General features: G+C 49.3%; 1 protein-coding gene across 1 annotated transcript in view; it reads right to left on the reverse strand.

Moving 5' to 3' along the window:
- Positions 1–16995, reverse strand: part of LOC139264066 (collagen alpha-6(VI) chain-like) — a 217589-nt gene that overhangs the window by 85441 nt on the left and 115153 nt on the right. The window lies entirely within an intron of this gene.

Consider the following 16995-nt stretch of genomic DNA (forward strand, 5'->3'; position numbering starts at 1 on the left):
CGATCGACTGGTAATGGACCTTTTGTTTCCAACAACGGTTCATGTTGGAGGTGTGGAGGCCACAGCCAGAGCTTGCAAGTATCAGCAATATACCTGCAGAAGCTGCAACGTCAGCGGTCACTTGGCGTGTATATGCAGGAAGCCTGCAGCCAGGTTGATGTACGAGGAGGACAGGCCCAATGTAAGCCCTAAGAGGCCAAATGGACACTGGGGGAAATCGCTGGAAGCTGAAGTTCAGTGAGTTCATGTGGAGCACATATACAGTTCATACACCAGGACGCCACCAATAATGATGAAAGTGTTCCTCAATGGCATCCCAGTATCAATGGAGCTAGACACGGGGGCCAGCCAGTCCCTGATGAGTATCAAACAGTTCGACAAGTTGTGGTGGTCCAAGGCCAGGAGGCCAAAATTAGTGCTGATTGACGCACAGCTACGGACATATACAAAGGAGACCATTCTGGTGCTTGGCAGTGCCACGGTAGTCGTGACCCACAAAGATTCGGAGAACAGGATGCCATTCCGAATTGTCCTGGGCGGTGGTCCCGCACTGCTGGGGAGGAGTTGGCTTGGTGTCATGAACTGGAAAAGGGGCGATGTCAATGCAATTTCTTCTGTGGAGCAAATATCATGCTCACAGGTCCTGGACAAATTTGACTCACTATTTCAACCCAGCATTGGCACTTTCATGGGGACAAAGGTAGTGATTCATATAAACCCAGATGCCAGGCCAGTACACCACAAGGCCAGAGAGGTGCCGTACATGATGCGGGAAAAGATAGAAGGCGAATCGGACCTCCTGCTGAGGGAAGGCATAATTTTGCCAGTGACTGTCGGCAATCGCAATTTGTTATGCTCCAACAATCTGTTAACGCTATATGACCCATGTAAGAAACTTGTTTTAACGTGCGATGCGTCGTCCTATGGGGTCGGGTGTGTGTTGCAGCATGTTAATGCCAAGGGTCAGTTACAGCCGGTAGCTTATGCCTCCAGAATTCTGTCCCAGGCAGAAAGGGGCTACGGGATGGTAGAAAAGGAAGCGCTTGCATGTGTATATGCAGTAAAAAAAATGCACCAGTACCTGTTTGGCAGGAAATTTGAGCTGGAGACAAATCACAAACCCCAAACATATCTTTTGGCTGACAACAAGGCCATAAATGCAAATGCGTCAGACTGCATACAGAGGTGGGCACTCACGTTAGCCGCCTATGACTATACAATTCGGCACAGACCGGGCACTGAAAATTGCGCCGATGCACTCAGCGAGCTCCCACTAGCCACCACCGAAGGGGCAACCGAGCATGCTGCTGAGATGGTCATGGCCGTTGAAGCTTTCGAAAGCGAAGGCTCACCCGTGACAGCCCGTCAGATTAAAGTCTGGACAAATACAGACTCGCTACTGTCTTTAGTCAAGAAATGTGTCCTAAATGGGGACTGGGCAGCCACGTACGAGGCATGCCCTGAGGAATTTAAACCATTTCACAGGCGCAAGGATGAACTCTCGATTCAGGCCGATTGCCTACTATGGGGAAACCGAGTAGTCATGCCCCAGATGGGCAGAGAGGCGTTCATCCGAGAACTCCACAATGAGCACCCGGGCATTGTCATAATGAAGGCAATTGCCAGGTCATACATTTGGTGGCTAGGGATAGATGCAGACCTGGAACTTTGTGTTTGCAGGTGCAACACGTGTGCTCAGCTGGGCAACGCACCCAGGGAAGCCCCTCTTAGCCCCTGGTCCTGGCCCGCCAAGCCGTTGTCACGTATCCATGTGCACTACGCAGGTCCTTTCATGGGAAAAATGTTTTCGGTTGTAGTAGACGCCTACTCCAAATGGATCGAGTGTGACATTCTCAATTCAAGCACATCCTCTGCCACGGTAGAAAGTCTATGGGCAATGTTCGCCACCCTTGGTCTACCGGATGTCTTGGTCAGCGACAATGGCCTGTGCTTTACAAGCATTGAATTCCAAGACTTCATGGCAGGAAATGGTATCAACCATGTCAGAATGGCACTGTTCAAGCCGGCCTCAAACGGCCAGGTGGAACGAGCAGTGCAGAAAATCAAACCGGGGACGCTCAGAATCCAAGGGGATTCCCTACAAAGCAGCTTATCACGCCTCCTGTTGGCCAATAGATCCCGACCACACTCGCTCACAGGGGTTCCACCTGCTAATGAAAAGGACGCTCAAAACCAGGTTATCCCTTATACACTCCACCATGAAAGAAATTGTTGAGAGCAGGCGCCGGTCACAATGTGACTACCATGACGGGAATGTGAGGGCATGATGTATTGATGTCAATGAGTCTGTCTTTGTCCTCAACTACGCTGCAGGGCCCAAATGGCTCGCAGGCACTGTGATTGCCACAGAGGGGAATAGGATTCTGATAGTTAAACTTACCAATGGACAAATCTGCCGCAAACACGTGGATCAAACAAAAATGAGGTTCAGCAACCCCACAGAAGAAGCAGAGGAAGAACACGTTGTAGAGTTCACTCCACCACAGGTGACCAAACACTGGAACCAAATGGAGGAGAGCCCAGTCACTGTGGGAGTCCGGACAGGCTGAGTCACCGCAAACAGCAGACACTCAGGCCAGTGCCCAAAAACCGGAGCCCCAACTCAGGCGCTGTACAAGGGATTGTAAACCACCAGAGAGACTTAACCTGTGATCACAATAATACTTTGGGGGGAAGTGATGTCATGTATTCAACTGTCATTGTAATCCATGTATAAACTGACCTAAGTTGTACACTGTGAGAACACTGACCACTCGGTGATGAACTTGTGGGAGACACTCCTAACCTGGACTTTAAGGTATAAAAGGGGAAGCTCCACCCATCTTCCTCACTTCAGTGCTGGCTAATACAGGTTACTGGTCACAGAGTGACCTTGTCTCTAGTATGGGCCTCGTGTGCATTTGTACGGTACAGTAAGGACATATTAGGGAGAAACACAGGGAGAAACGCAGAGAGAAACTGATACGTCCTTACTACACAGTATAAATGCACACGAGGCCCATGCTTGAGAGAAGGTCAGTCTGTGACCTGTCCTTTATTCCTTAGCACTCAAGTGATGAAGGTGGGTGGAGCTTCCCCTTTTATTCCTGAAGGTCCAGGTTAGGAGTGTCTCCCACCTAGTGGTCAGTGTTCTCATGGTGTACAACTTAGGTCAGTTTATACATGGGTTACAATGCTGGTTGAATACATGACATCACCTCCCCCCCCAAAGTCTTATTGGGATCACAGGTTGAGTCTCTCTGGTGGTTTACGCTCCCTTGTAGAGCGCCTGAGTTGGGGCTCTGGTTGTTGGGCGCTGGCCTGAGTGTCTGCTGTTTGCAGTGCCTCAGGCTTGTCCGGACTGCCCACAGTGACTGGGCTCTCCTCCCTTTGGTTCCGGTGTTCGGTCACCTGTGGTGGAGTGAACTCTATATCGTGTTCTTCCTCTGCTTCCTCTATGGGGTTGCTGAACCTCCTTTTTGTTTAACCCACATGTTTGCGGCAGATTTGTCCATTGGTAAGTTTAACTACCAGAATCCTATTTCCCTCTTTGGCAACCACAGTGCCTGCGAGCCATTTGGGCCCTGCAGCGTAGTTGAGGGCAAAAACAGGATCATTTACATCAATACATCGCATCCTCGCATTCCTGTCACGGTAGTGATATTGTGACTGGCGCCTGTTCTCGACAATTTCTTTCATGGTGGGGTGTATAAGGGATAATCGGGTTTTGAGCGTCATTTTCATTAGTAGCTCTGTGGGTGGAACCCCTTAAAGCGAGTGTGGTCGGGATCTACAGGCCAACAGGAGGCGTGATAAGCGGGTTTGTAGGGAACCCCCTTGGAATCTGAGCATCCCCTGTTTGATTAGCTGCACTGCTCATTCTGCCTGGCCGTTAGGGGCCGGCTTGAACAGTGCCGTTCTAACATGGTTAATTCCATTGCCTGCCATGAAGTCCTGGAATACAGTGCTTGTGAAGCACGGGCCATTGTCGCTGACCAAGATGTCCGGTAGACCGTGGGCGGCGAACATTGCCCGTAGACTTTCGATCGTGGCAGAGGATGTGCTTGAATTTAAAATGTCACACTCGATCCATTTGGAGCAGGCGTCTACTACAACCAAAAACATTTTCCCCATGAAAGGACCTGCGTAGTCCACATGGATGCGTGACCAAGGCTTGGCGGGCCATGGCCAGGGGCTAAGGGGGGCTTCCCTGGGCGCATGGACCAGCTGGACACAAGTGTTGCACCTGCGAACACAAAGTTCCAGATCTGCGTCTATCCCTGGCCACCAAACGTGTGACCTGGCAATTGCCTTCATCGTGACAATGCCCGGGTGCCCATTGTGGAGTTATCTGATGAACACCTCTCTGCCCATCTGGGGCATGACTACGCGGTTTCCCCACAGTAGGCAATCGGCCTGAATCGAGAGTTCATCCTTGCGCCTGTGAAATGGTTTAAATTTCTCAGGGCATGCCCTGTACGTGGCTGCCCAGTCCCCATTCAGGACACATTTCTTGACTAGAGACAATAGCGGGTCTCTATTTGTCCAGACTTTAATCTGACGGGCTGTCACGGGTGAGCCTTCGCTTCCGAAAGCTTCAACAGCCATGACCATCTCAGCACCATGCTCGGTAGCCCCCTCAGTGGTGGCTAGTGGGAGCCTGCTGAGTGCATCGGCGCAGTTTTCGGTGCCCGGTCTGTGCCGAATTGTGTCGTCATAGGCAGCTAATATGAGTGCCCACCTCTGTATGCGGGCCGATGCGTTTGCATTTATGGCCTTGTTGTCGGCCAAAAGGGACGTTAGGGGTTTGTGATCTGTCTCCAGCTCAAATTTCCTGCCAATCAGGTACTGGTGCATTTTGTTTACCGCATATACACATGCGAGCGCCTCCTTTTCTACCATCCCGTAGCCCCTTTCTGCCTGGGACAGACTCCTGGAGGCATAAGCTACCGGCTGTAACTGACCCTTGGCATTGACATGCTGCAACACACACCCGACACCATAGGACGACGCATCGCACGTTAACACAAGTTTCTTACATGGGTCATATAGCGTTAACAGATTGTTGGAACATAACAAATTGCGTGCTCTATTAAAAGCCCTTTCCCGACTGTCCCCCCAGACCCATTCGCGACCTTTGCGTAGGAGCACGTGGAGCGGCTCTAGCAGCGTGCTCAATTTGGGAAGAAAGTTACCAAAATAGTTCAGGAGCCCCAGGAACGAACGCAGCTCCATCGTGTTACGGGGTCTGGGTGCTCTCTGGATCACTTCCGTCTTGGATGCAGTAGGGCTGATCCCATCTGCTGCTACTCTCATCTCCAGGAATTCTACCTCTGGAGCTAGGAAGACGCACTTCGCCTTTTTCAGTCGCAGCCCTACCCGGTCCAGTCTGCGTAGCACCTCCTCCAGGTTGTGGAGGTGTTCTTCAGTATCGTAACCCGTAATGAGGATGTCGTCCTGAAAAACCACCGTCCCTGAAATCGACTTGAGGAGGCTTTCCATATTTCGTTGGAAGATCGCGGCGGCCATGCGAAGCCCGAACGGACATCTGTTGTACTCAAACAACCCCTTGTGTGTCGTGATGGTGGTCAGCTTCTTCGACTCACTCGCCAGCTGCTGGATCATGTAAGCTGAGGTCAGGTCCAATTTTGAAAAAAGTTTTCCACCGGATAGCATCGCAAAGAGGTCCTCCGCTCTCGGTAGCGGGTACTGGTCTTGGAGTGACACCCGATTGATGGTGGCCTTGTAATCGCCACATATCCTGACCGACCCATCCGCCTTGAGCACCGGCACAATCGGGCTCGCCCAGTCACTGAATTCGACTGGCGAGATGATGCCTTCCCTCAACAGGCGGTCCAATTCGCCTTCTATCTTTTCCCGCATCATGTACGGCACCGCTCTGGCCTTGTGGTGTACTGGTCTGGCGTCTAGGTTTATGTGAATCACTACCTTGGCCCCCATGAAAGTGCCAATGCCGGGTTGAAATAATGAGTCAAATTTGTCCAGGACCTGTGAGCATGATACTCGCTCCACAGAGGAAATTGCATTGATATCGCCATTTCCAGTTCATGACAGCAAGCCAACTCCTCCCCAGTAGTGCTGGACCGTCCCCTGGGACAATCCAGAGTGGCAACCTGTTCTCCGAATCTTTGTGGGTCACGACTACCGTGGCGCTGCCTAGCACCGGAATGATCTGCTTTGTGTAAGTCCGTAGCTGTGCGTCAATCGGCGATAATTTTGGCCTCCTGGCCTTGGATGCCCACAACTTTTCGAACTGTTTGATACCCATCAGGGACTGGCTGGCACCCGTGTCTAACTCCATTGATACTGGGATGCCATTGAGGAGCACTTTCATCATTATCAGTGGCATCCTGGTGTATGAACTGTATACGTGCTCCACATGAACTCGCTGAACTTCAGCTTCCAGCGATTTCCCCCAGTGTCCATTTCTGCAATTTCTGCAGGTATTTTGCTCATCTCTGCAAACTCCGGCTGAATGTATGCCTCCACGCCTCCAGCATGAGTTGTGGTTTGAAAGAAAAGGTCCCATGCCAGTTGATCGTCCCTGACTGCCCCTGTTATTGTTCTTGAGTGCACCATTAACAGGTGTTGATGGCCCCATTACTGGCCGCATTGTCCCTTGCAATGGCGTGAATCGCTGTTCAGCTTGCCATTGTCTCTGTCGAACTCCCCCTCTGGGTTCGACTACATGTTGGGGCATGCCTGATTGCCCTTGTCTGCCTGGAGAACTGTGTGCTGCTTTAACAATGTTGAATCTCTGTCCCAAGCATTCCTTAACACAGTACCTCTCGTCTGTTCTGCTAGTGGCCATGCTCGCATGGTTTAAATCCCAGTTTCTTGTCACCATTGATACGTCCTTACTACACAGTATAAATGCACACGAGGCCCATGCTTGAGAGAAGGTCAGTCTGTGACCTGTCCTTTATTCCTTAGCACTCAAGTGATGAAGGTGGGTGGAGCTTCCCCTTTTATACCTGAAGGTCCAGGTTAGGAGTGTCTCCCACCGAGTGGTCAGTGTTCTCACGGTGTACAACTGAGGTCAGTTTATACATGGGTTACAATGATGGTTGAATACATGACATAAACGCAGGGAGAAAAGCAGGGAGAAACACAGGGAGAAACGCAGGGAGAAACGCAGGGAGAAACGCAGGGAGAAAATTCAAAACATAGAAAATAGGTGCAAGAATATGTCATTCGTCCCTCGAGCCTGCACCACCATTCAATAAGATCATGGCTGACCATTCCCTCAGTACCCCTTTCCTGCTTTCTCTGCATACCCCTTGATCCCTTTCGCCATAAGGGCCATATCTAACTCCCTCTTGAATATTTTCAAATTAACTGGCATCAAGAAATCACTGCAGTAGGGAGAAACACAGGGAGAAACACAGGGAGAAACACAGGGAGAAACACAGGGAGAAACACAGGGAGAAACACAGAAAGAAACACAGAGAGAAATGCAGGGAGAAACAAAGAGAGAAACAAAGAGAGAAACACAGGGAGAAACATAGAGAGAAACACAGGGAGTAACACAGAGAGAAATGCAGAAAGAAACACAGAGAGAAACACAGCGAGAAACACAGCAAGAAACACAGAGAGAAAGAGAGAGAGAAACACAGAGAGAAACACAGAAACACAGAGAGAAACACAGGAAGAAACACAGGGAGAAACACAGGGAGAAACGCAGGGAGAAATGCAGAAAGAAACACAGGGAGAATCACAGGGAGAAACACAGAGAGAAACACAGAGAGAAACACAGAGAGAAATGCAGAAAGAAACACAGAGAGAAACACAGTGAGAAACACAGGGAGAAAGACAGAGAGAAACACAGAGAGAGAAAGAAAGGGAGAAACACAGGGAGAAACACAGAGAGAAACAGAGAGAAACACAGGGAGTGGCAGAAGGAGAAACACAGAGAGAAACAGAGAGAAACACAGAGAGAAACAGAGAGAAACAAAGAGAGAAACAAAGAGAGAAGCATGGAGAGAAACACAGGAAGAAACACAGGGAAAAACACGGGGAGAAACACGGGGAGAAACACGGGGAGAAACATGGGGAGAAACACGGGGAGAAACAAAGAGAGAAACAAAGAGAGAAACATGGAGAGAAACACAGCGAGAAACACAGCAAGAAACACAGAGAGAAACACAGAGAGAAACAGAGAGAAACACAGAGAGTGGCAGAAGGAGAAACACAGGGAGAAACACAGCGAGAAACAAAGAGAGAAACAAAGAGAGAAACATGGAGAGAAACACAGGAAGAAACACAGAAAGAAACACAGAGAGAAACACAGAGAGAAACACTGGGAGAAACGCAGGGAGAAACGCAGGGAGAAACGCAGGGAGAAACGCAGGGAGAAACACAGGGAGAAATGCAGGGAGAAACACTGGGAGAAACACTGGGAGAAACATAGAAAATATTTGCAGGAGTAGGCCATTTGCCCCTTGAGCCTGCACCACCATTCAATAAGATCATTCCCTCAGTATCCCTTTCCTGCATTTTCTCCATAGCCCTTGATCCCTAAGCTGTAAGGGCCATATCTGACTCTCTCTTGAATATATCGAATGAACTGGCATCAACAACTCTCTGTGGTAGGAAGAAACGTAGAGAGAAACACAGAGAGAAACACAGAGAGAAAAACAGAGAGAAACATGGGGAGAAACACGAGGAGAAACACAGGGAGAAATACAGGGAGAAATGCAGAGAGAAACACAGGGAGAAACACGGGGAGAAACACGGGAAGAAACACGGGAAGAAACACGGGGAGAAATACAGGGCGAAACACAGGAGACAAGGAGAAACACAAGGAGAAACATAGCGAGGAATACAGGGAGAAACACAGGGAGTGTCATGTATTCAACTGTCATTGTAATCCATGTTTCAACTGACCTAAGTTGTACACCGTGAGAACACTGACCACTTTGTGGTGAACTTGTGGGAGACACACCTAACCTGGACTTTCAGGTATAAAAGGAAAAGCTCCACCCATCTTCTCCACTTCAGTGCTGGCTAATAGAGGTTCCTAGTCACAGAGTGACCTTTCCTCTAGTACGGGCCTCGTGTGCATTTGTACTGTATAATAAGGACATATTATTGGCGACAAGAACTTGGGATTTAAACCACGCGAGCATGGCCACTAGCAGCACAGACGAGGGGTACTGTGTTGGTGATGATTGGGATGATTTTATTGAGAGACTACAGCAAAGTTTCTTCACTAAGGAATGGCTGGGACAGGATTCGGCCGACAAATGCAGGGGTCATCTCCTGACGGTTTGTGGATCCAGGACGTACTCCCTGATGAAGGAGCTTCTAGCGCCAGAGAGGTCGGCGGACAAGACTTTTGAAGAGCTCAGTAAGTTGCTCGGGGAACACTTTAAACCGGTGAGCAGCATGCACATGGCGAGACACCGGTTTTACACGCACCGGCGGCGAGAAGGGCAAAGCGTTCCAGACTTCGTGGCAGACCTCTGGCGACTGGCGAGCCTATTTAAGTGCCCAGATGCATGCAGAGCGGAGATGTTGCAAGACTTTTTTATTGAGGGCATCGGGCACGCTGGGGTTTTCAGGAAACTGATTGAGACCAAAGACTTGACGCTGGAAATGGCGGCTTTGAAGGCCCAGACATTCATCTCAGGGGAGGAAGAGACCAGAATGATGTTTTGACAAAAATCATGGTTTAAATGCAGCAAATGGACAGGGAGTCAACATTGTTAACACACAGCGACACACAGTTCTCCATGAAGACAGGGGCAATCGGATATGCCCGAGCATGTAGTCGAACCCAAAGGGGGAATTCAACCGAGACAATGGCCAGCTGAACGGCGATTCATGTCATCGCAAGGGACAATGCGGCCAGTAATGGGGCCATCAACACCTGTCAATGGTGTGCTTAAGGACAGTTAGAGAGACAGTCAGAGACAATCGACTGGTAATGGACGTTTTGTTTCCAACAACGGCTCATGTTGGAGGTGTGGAGGCAAACACACAGCCAGAGCTTGCAGGTATCAGCAACATACCTGCAGAAACTGCAACGTCAGTGGTCACTTGGCGCGTATGTGCAGGAAGCCTGCAGCCAGGTTGATGTACGAGGAGGACGGGCCAGATGTAAGCCCTATGAGGCCAAATGGACACTGGGGGAAATCGCTGGAAGCTGATGTTCAGTGAGTTCATGTGAAGCACATATACAGTTCATACACCAGGACGCCATCGATAATGATGAAAGTGTTCCTCAATATCATCCCAGTATCAATGGAGCTAGACACAGGGGCCAGCCAGTCCCTGATGAGTATCAAACAGTTCGACAAGTTGTGGTGGTCCAAGGCCAGGAGGCCAAAATTATTGCCGATTGACGCACAGCTACGGACATATACAAAGGAGACCATTCTGGTGCTAGGCAGCGCCACGGTAGTTGTGACCCACAAAGATTCAGAGAACAGGATGCCACTCCGAATTGGCCAGGGCGACGGTCCCGCACTGCTGGGGAGGAGTTGGCTTGCTGTCATGAACTGGAAATGGGGCGATGTCAATGCAATTTCTTCTGTGGAGCGAATATCATGCTCACAGGTCCTGGACAAATTTGACTCACTATTTCAACCCGGCATTGGCACTTTCATGGGGACCAAGATAGTGATTCACATAAACCTGGACGCCAGGCCAGTACACCACAAGGCCAGAGAGGTGCCGTACGTGATGCGGGAAAAGATAGAAGGCGAATTGGACCTCCTGCTGAGGGAAGCCATCATCTCGCCAGTCGAATTCAGTGACTGGGCGAGCCCGATTGTACCGGTGCTCAAGGCGGATGGGTCGGTCAGGATATGTGGTGATTACAAGGCCACCATCAATCGGGTGTCACTCCAAGACCAGTACCCGCTACCGAGAGCGGCGGACCTCTTTGCGACACTATCCGGTGGCAAACATTTTTCAAAATTGGACCTGACCTCAGCTTACATGACTAGGAGCTGGTGAGTGAGTCGAAGAAGCTGACCACCATCACGACACCAGATGTCCGTTCGGGATTCGCTCGGCCGCCGCGATCCTTCAACGAAATATGGAAAGCCTCCTCAAGTCGATTCCAAGGCTGGTGGTTTTTCAAGACGACTTCCTCATCACAGGTTGTGATACTGAAGAACACCTCCACAACCTGGAGGAGGTGTTACGCAGGCTGGACTGGGTAGGTCTGCAACTGAAAAAGGCGAAGTGCATCTTCCAAGCTCTAAAGGTAGAATTCCTGGGGATGAGGGTAGCAGCAGTTGGGATCAGACCTCCTGCGTCCAAAACGGAAGCAATCCAGAGAGCACCCAGAACCCGTAACACGACGGAGCTGCATTCATTCCTGGGGCTCCTGAACTATTTTGGCAACTTTCTTCCCAAATTGAGCACGCTGTTAGAGTGCTACACGTGCTCCTACGCAAAGGTCTCGAATGGGTCTAGGGGGACAGCCAGGAAAGGGCTTTTGATAGAGCACGCAATTTGTTATGCTCCAACAATCTGTTAATGCTATATGACCCATGAAAGAAACTTGTTTTAAGGTACGACGCGTCGTCCTATGGGGTCAGGTGTGTGTTGCAGCATGTTAATGCCAAGGGTCAGTTACAGCCGCTAGCTTATGCCTCCATAAGTCTGTCCCAGGCAGAAAGGGGCTACGGGATGGTAGAAAAGGAAGCGTTAGCATGTGTATATGCAGTAAACAAAATGCACCAGTACCTGTTTGGCAGGAAATTTGAGCTAGAGACAGATCACAAACCCCAAACATCCCTTTTGGCTGACAACAAGGCCATAAATGCAAATGCGTCGGCCCGCATACAGAGGTGGGCACTCACGTTAGCCGCCTATGACTATACAATTCGGCACAGACCGGGCACTGAAAACTGCGCCAATGCACTCAGCGGGCTCCTACTAGCCACCACCGAGGGGGCAACCGAGCATGCTGCTGAGATGGTCATGGCCGTTGAAGCTTTCGAAAGCGAAGGCTCACTCGTGACAGCCCGTCAGATTAAAGTCTGGACAAATAGAGACTCGCTCCTGTCTTTAGTCAAGAAACATGTCCTAAATGGGGACTGGGCAGCCACATAAGGGGCATGCTCTGAGGAATTTGAACCATTTTACAGGCGCAAGGATGAACTCTCGATTCAGGTCGATTGCCTACTATGGGGAAACCGAGTAGTCATGCCCCAGATGGGCAGAGAGGCGTTCATCTGAGAACTCCACAATGAGCATCCGAGCATTTCATGATGAAGGCAATTGCCAGGTCACACGTTTGGTGGCAGGGATAGATGCAGACCTGGAACTTTGTGTTCACAGGTGCAACACGTGTGCTCAGCTCGGCAACGCACCCCTTAGCCCCTGGTCCTGGCCCGCCAAGCTGTGGTCACGCATCCATGTGGACTACGCAGGTCCTTTCATGGGAAAAACATTTTCGGCTGTCGTAGACGCCTACTCCAAGTGGATCGAGTGTGACATTCTCAATTCAAGCACATCCACTGCCACGGTAGAAAATCTACGGGCAATGTTCGCCACCCATGGTCTACCGGATGTCTTGGTCAGCGACAATGGCCCGTGCTTTACAAGCATTGAATTCCAGGACTTCATGGCAGGAAATGGTGTCAACCATGTCAGAATGGCACTGTTCAAGCCGGCCTCAAATGGCCAGCCAGAACGAGCAGTGCAGAAAATCAAACAGGGGACGCTCAGAATCCAAGGGAGTTCCCTACAAAGCCGCTTATCATGCCTCCTGTTGGCCAATAGATCCAGACCACACTTGCTCACAGGGGTTCCACTTGCTAATGAAAAGGACGCTCAAAACCAGGTTATCCCTTATACACTCCACCATGAAAGAAATTGTTGAGAGCAGGCGCACGTTCACAATGCGACTACCATGATGGGAATGCGAGGGCATGATGTACTGATGTCAATGAGCCTGTCTTTGTCCTCAACTACGCTGCAGGGCCCAAATGGCTCGCAGGCACTGTGATTGCCACAGAGGGGAATAGGATTCTGGTAGTTAAACTTACCAATGGACAAATCTGCCGCAAACACGTGGATCAAACAAAAATGAGGTTCAGCAACCCCACAGAAGAAGCAGAGGAAGAACACGTTGTAGAGTTCACTCCACCACAGGTGACCAAACACTGGAACTAAGTGGAGGAGAGCCCAGTCACTGTGGGAGTCCGGACAGGCCTGAGGCACTGCAAACAGCAGACACTCAGGCCAGTACCCAACAACCGGTGCCCCAACTCAGGCGCTCTACAAGGGAGCATAAACCAACAGAGAGACTTAACCTGTGATCACAATAATACTTTGGGGGGAAGTGATGTCATGTATTCAACTGTCATTATAATCCATGTATAAACTGACCTAAGTTGTACACCGTGGGAACACTGACCACTCGGTGGTGAACTTGTGGGAGACACTCCTAACCTGGACTTTAAGGTATAAAAGGGGAAGCTCCACCCATCTTCCTCACTTCAGTGCTGGCTAATACAGGTTACTGGTCACAGAGTGACCTTGTCTCTCGTATGGGCCTCGTGTGCATTTGTATGGTATAGTAAGGACATATTAGGGAGAAACGCAGGGAGAAACGCAGGGAGAAACGCAGGGAGAAACATCGAAACATAGAAAATAGGTGCAGGAGTATGTCATTCGTCCCTCGAGCCTGCACCAGCATTCAATAAATTCATTTCTGATCATTTCCTCAGTACCCCTTTCCTGCTTTCTCTGTATACCCCTTGATCCCTTTAGACATAAGGGCCATATCTAACTACGTCTTGAATATTTTCAAATGAACTGGCATCAACAAATCACTGCAGTAGGGACAAACACAGGGAGAAACACAGGGAGAAACACAGGGAGAAACACAGGGAGAAACACAGGGAGAAACACAGGGAGAAACACAGGGAGAAACACAGAGAGAAACACAGAGAGAAACACAGAGAGAAACGCAGGGAGAAACGCAGGGAGAAACGCAGAGAGAAACACAGGGAGAAACACAGGGAGAAACACAGGGAGAAACACAGGGAGAAACACAGGGAGAAACACAGGGAGAAACGCAGAGAGAAACACAGGGAGAAACACAGTGAAACACAGTGAAACACAGTGAAACACAGTAATATGTCCTTACTATGCAGCACAAATGCACACAAGCCCCATACTAGAGAGAAGGTCACTCTGTGACCAGTAACCTTTATTAGCCAGCACTGAAGTGGAGAAGATGGGTGGTGCTTCCCCTTTTATACCTGAAAGTCCAGATTAGGAGTGCCTCCCACAAGTTCACCACCTAGTGGTCAGTGTTCTCACGGTGTACAACTTCGGTCAGTTTATACATGCATTTTAATGAAGGTAGAATACATGACACACAGAGAGAAACACAGGGAGAAACACAGGGAGAAACACAGATAGAGACGCAGTGAGAAACGCAGATAGAGATGCAGATAGAGACGCAGGGAGAAACACAGGGAGAAACGCACGGAGAAACGCATGGAGAAACTCACAGAGAAACTCACAGAGAAACTCACAGAGAAACTCACAGAGAAACACAACGAGAAACACAACGAGAAACACAGCGAGAAACACATCGAGAAACACAGCGAGAAACACAGCGTGAAACACAGCGTGAAACACAGCGTGAAACACAGCGAGAAACACAGCGAGAAACACAGCGAGAAACACAGCGAGAAACACAGCGAGAAACACAGCGAGAAACACAGCGAGATACACAGGGAGATACACAGGGAGATACACACGGAGAAATACAGAGTGAAACACAGGGAGAAACACAGGGAGAAACACAGGGAGAAACACAGGGAGAAACACAGGGAGACACAGGGAGAAACACAGGGAGAAACACAGGGAGAAACACAGGGAGAAACACAGTAATATGTCCTTACTATGCAGCACAAATGCACACAAGACCCATACTAGAGAGATGGTCACTCTGTGACCAGTAACCTTTATTAGCCAGCACTGAAGTGGAGAAGATGGGTGGTGCTTCCCCTTTTATACCTGAAAGTCCAGGTTAGGAGTGTCTCCCACAAGTTCACCACCTAGTGGTCAGTGTTCTCACGGTGTACAACTTCGGTCAGTTTATACATGCATTACAATGAAGGAAGAATACATGACACACAGAGAGAAACACAGGGAGAAACACAGGGAGAAACACAGATAGAGACGCAGGGAGAAACGCAGATAGAGACGCAGATAGAGACGCAGGGAGAAACACAGGGAGAAACGCACGGAGAAACGCACGGAGAAACTCACAGAGAAACACAGCGAGAAACACAGCGAGAAACACAGCGAGAAACACAGCGAGAAACACAGAGAGAAACACAGGGAGAAACACAGGGAGAAACACAGGGAGAAACACAGGGAGAAACACAGGGAGAAACACAGGGAGAAACACAGGGAGAAACACAGGGAGAAACACAGGGAGAAACAGAGGGAAAAACAGGGAGAAACGCAGAGAGAAACGCAGCGAGAAACACAGGGAGAATCACAGGGAGAAACGCAGACAGAAACACAGGAAGCAACACAGGGAGAAACACAGGGAGAAACACAGGGAGAAACACAGGGAGAAACACAGGGAGAAACAAAGTAATATGTCCTTACTATGCAGCACAAATGCACACAAGGCCCATACTAGAGAGAAGGTCACTCTGTGACCAGTAACCTTTATTAGCCAGCACTGAAGTGGAGAAGATGGGTGGTGCTTCCCCTTTTATACCTGAAAGTCGAGGTTAGTAGTGTCTCCCACAAATTCACCACCTAGTGGTCAGTGTTCTCACGGTGTACAACTTAGGTCAGTTTTTCATGCATTACAATGACAGTAGAATACATGACACACAGAGAGAAACACAGAGAGAAACACAGAGAGAAACACAGAGAGAAACACAGAGAGAAACACAGGGAGAAACACAGAGAGAAACACAGAGAGAAACACAGAGAGAAACACAGGGAGGAACACAGGGAGGAACACAGGGAGGAACACAGGGAGGAACACCGAGAGAAATACAGGGAGAAACACAGGGAGAAACACAGAGAGAAACACAGGGAGAAACACAGGGAGAAATACAGGGAGAAACACAGGGAGGAACACAGGGGGAAACACAGGGAGGAACACAGAGAGAAACACAGAGAGAAACACAGAGAGAAACACAGGGAGAAACACAGGGAGAAACAAAGGGAGAAACACAGGGAGAAACACGTCACATTTACCGCTCCCTTCCCTCCTGGGGCGAAAATGTCAAATTTCACACAATATGCTAAGTTATCTGGCCGGTCGCTAAATTTTCAAAAAGTAATTTTCAAACGGGACACTACCGAATTTCGCCCCAGGGTTTTTAAATTGTCCAAGGCATCGGGTAGGCGATAGGATTTATTAAGATAAGCAAAAACAGGTAAAAAGGTAAGAGAAGTCCAGAGAAACATGACTTTTAACTTTGGACTAAAATGGGTGACGTCAGATTGCTTGCCCACACCCGATTTTCCTATCTATTGATTTCAATAGAAAGGAAATTCAGGTGTCTTATAATGCACGGCGAATTCAGCATCACCCATTTTACACCATTGCCCAAAGTTAAACTTACCCCCAACGAGTGAAAGGATGCAGTTACACGGTCATATGTGCATTAACTCAAGGTAACTTCCGGTATGCACTGATCCAAAAAGTGGCAGTATAATTTGTGATCAGGATCACACTGCCAACTTATACATCGCCCTTCTGCATCAATACACACACAAAGCTATTTAGCATCAAGTGCACTAAAGCCAAGCGATGCGAGACCACACAACGGGGCTCTCATACCAGTTTAAGTTGCCTGTAGTACCACTCCATCCAATGCAAAGCTGCATTTTAAAAGTGCCCATGTGATCAATGGATATTTGGCACTTTCACACTTACCCAGGAAGGCAACACGAACCCGTAACTCTGTATTGTTTTATGTACCATCTGATGCCTCTGCTCTCCTACAGGCCTATTGAAGGCTG

Source organism: Pristiophorus japonicus, chromosome 5, assembly GCF_044704955.1.
Source record: "Pristiophorus japonicus isolate sPriJap1 chromosome 5, sPriJap1.hap1, whole genome shotgun sequence".
Lineage (NCBI taxonomy): Eukaryota > Metazoa > Chordata > Chondrichthyes > Pristiophoridae > Pristiophorus > Pristiophorus japonicus.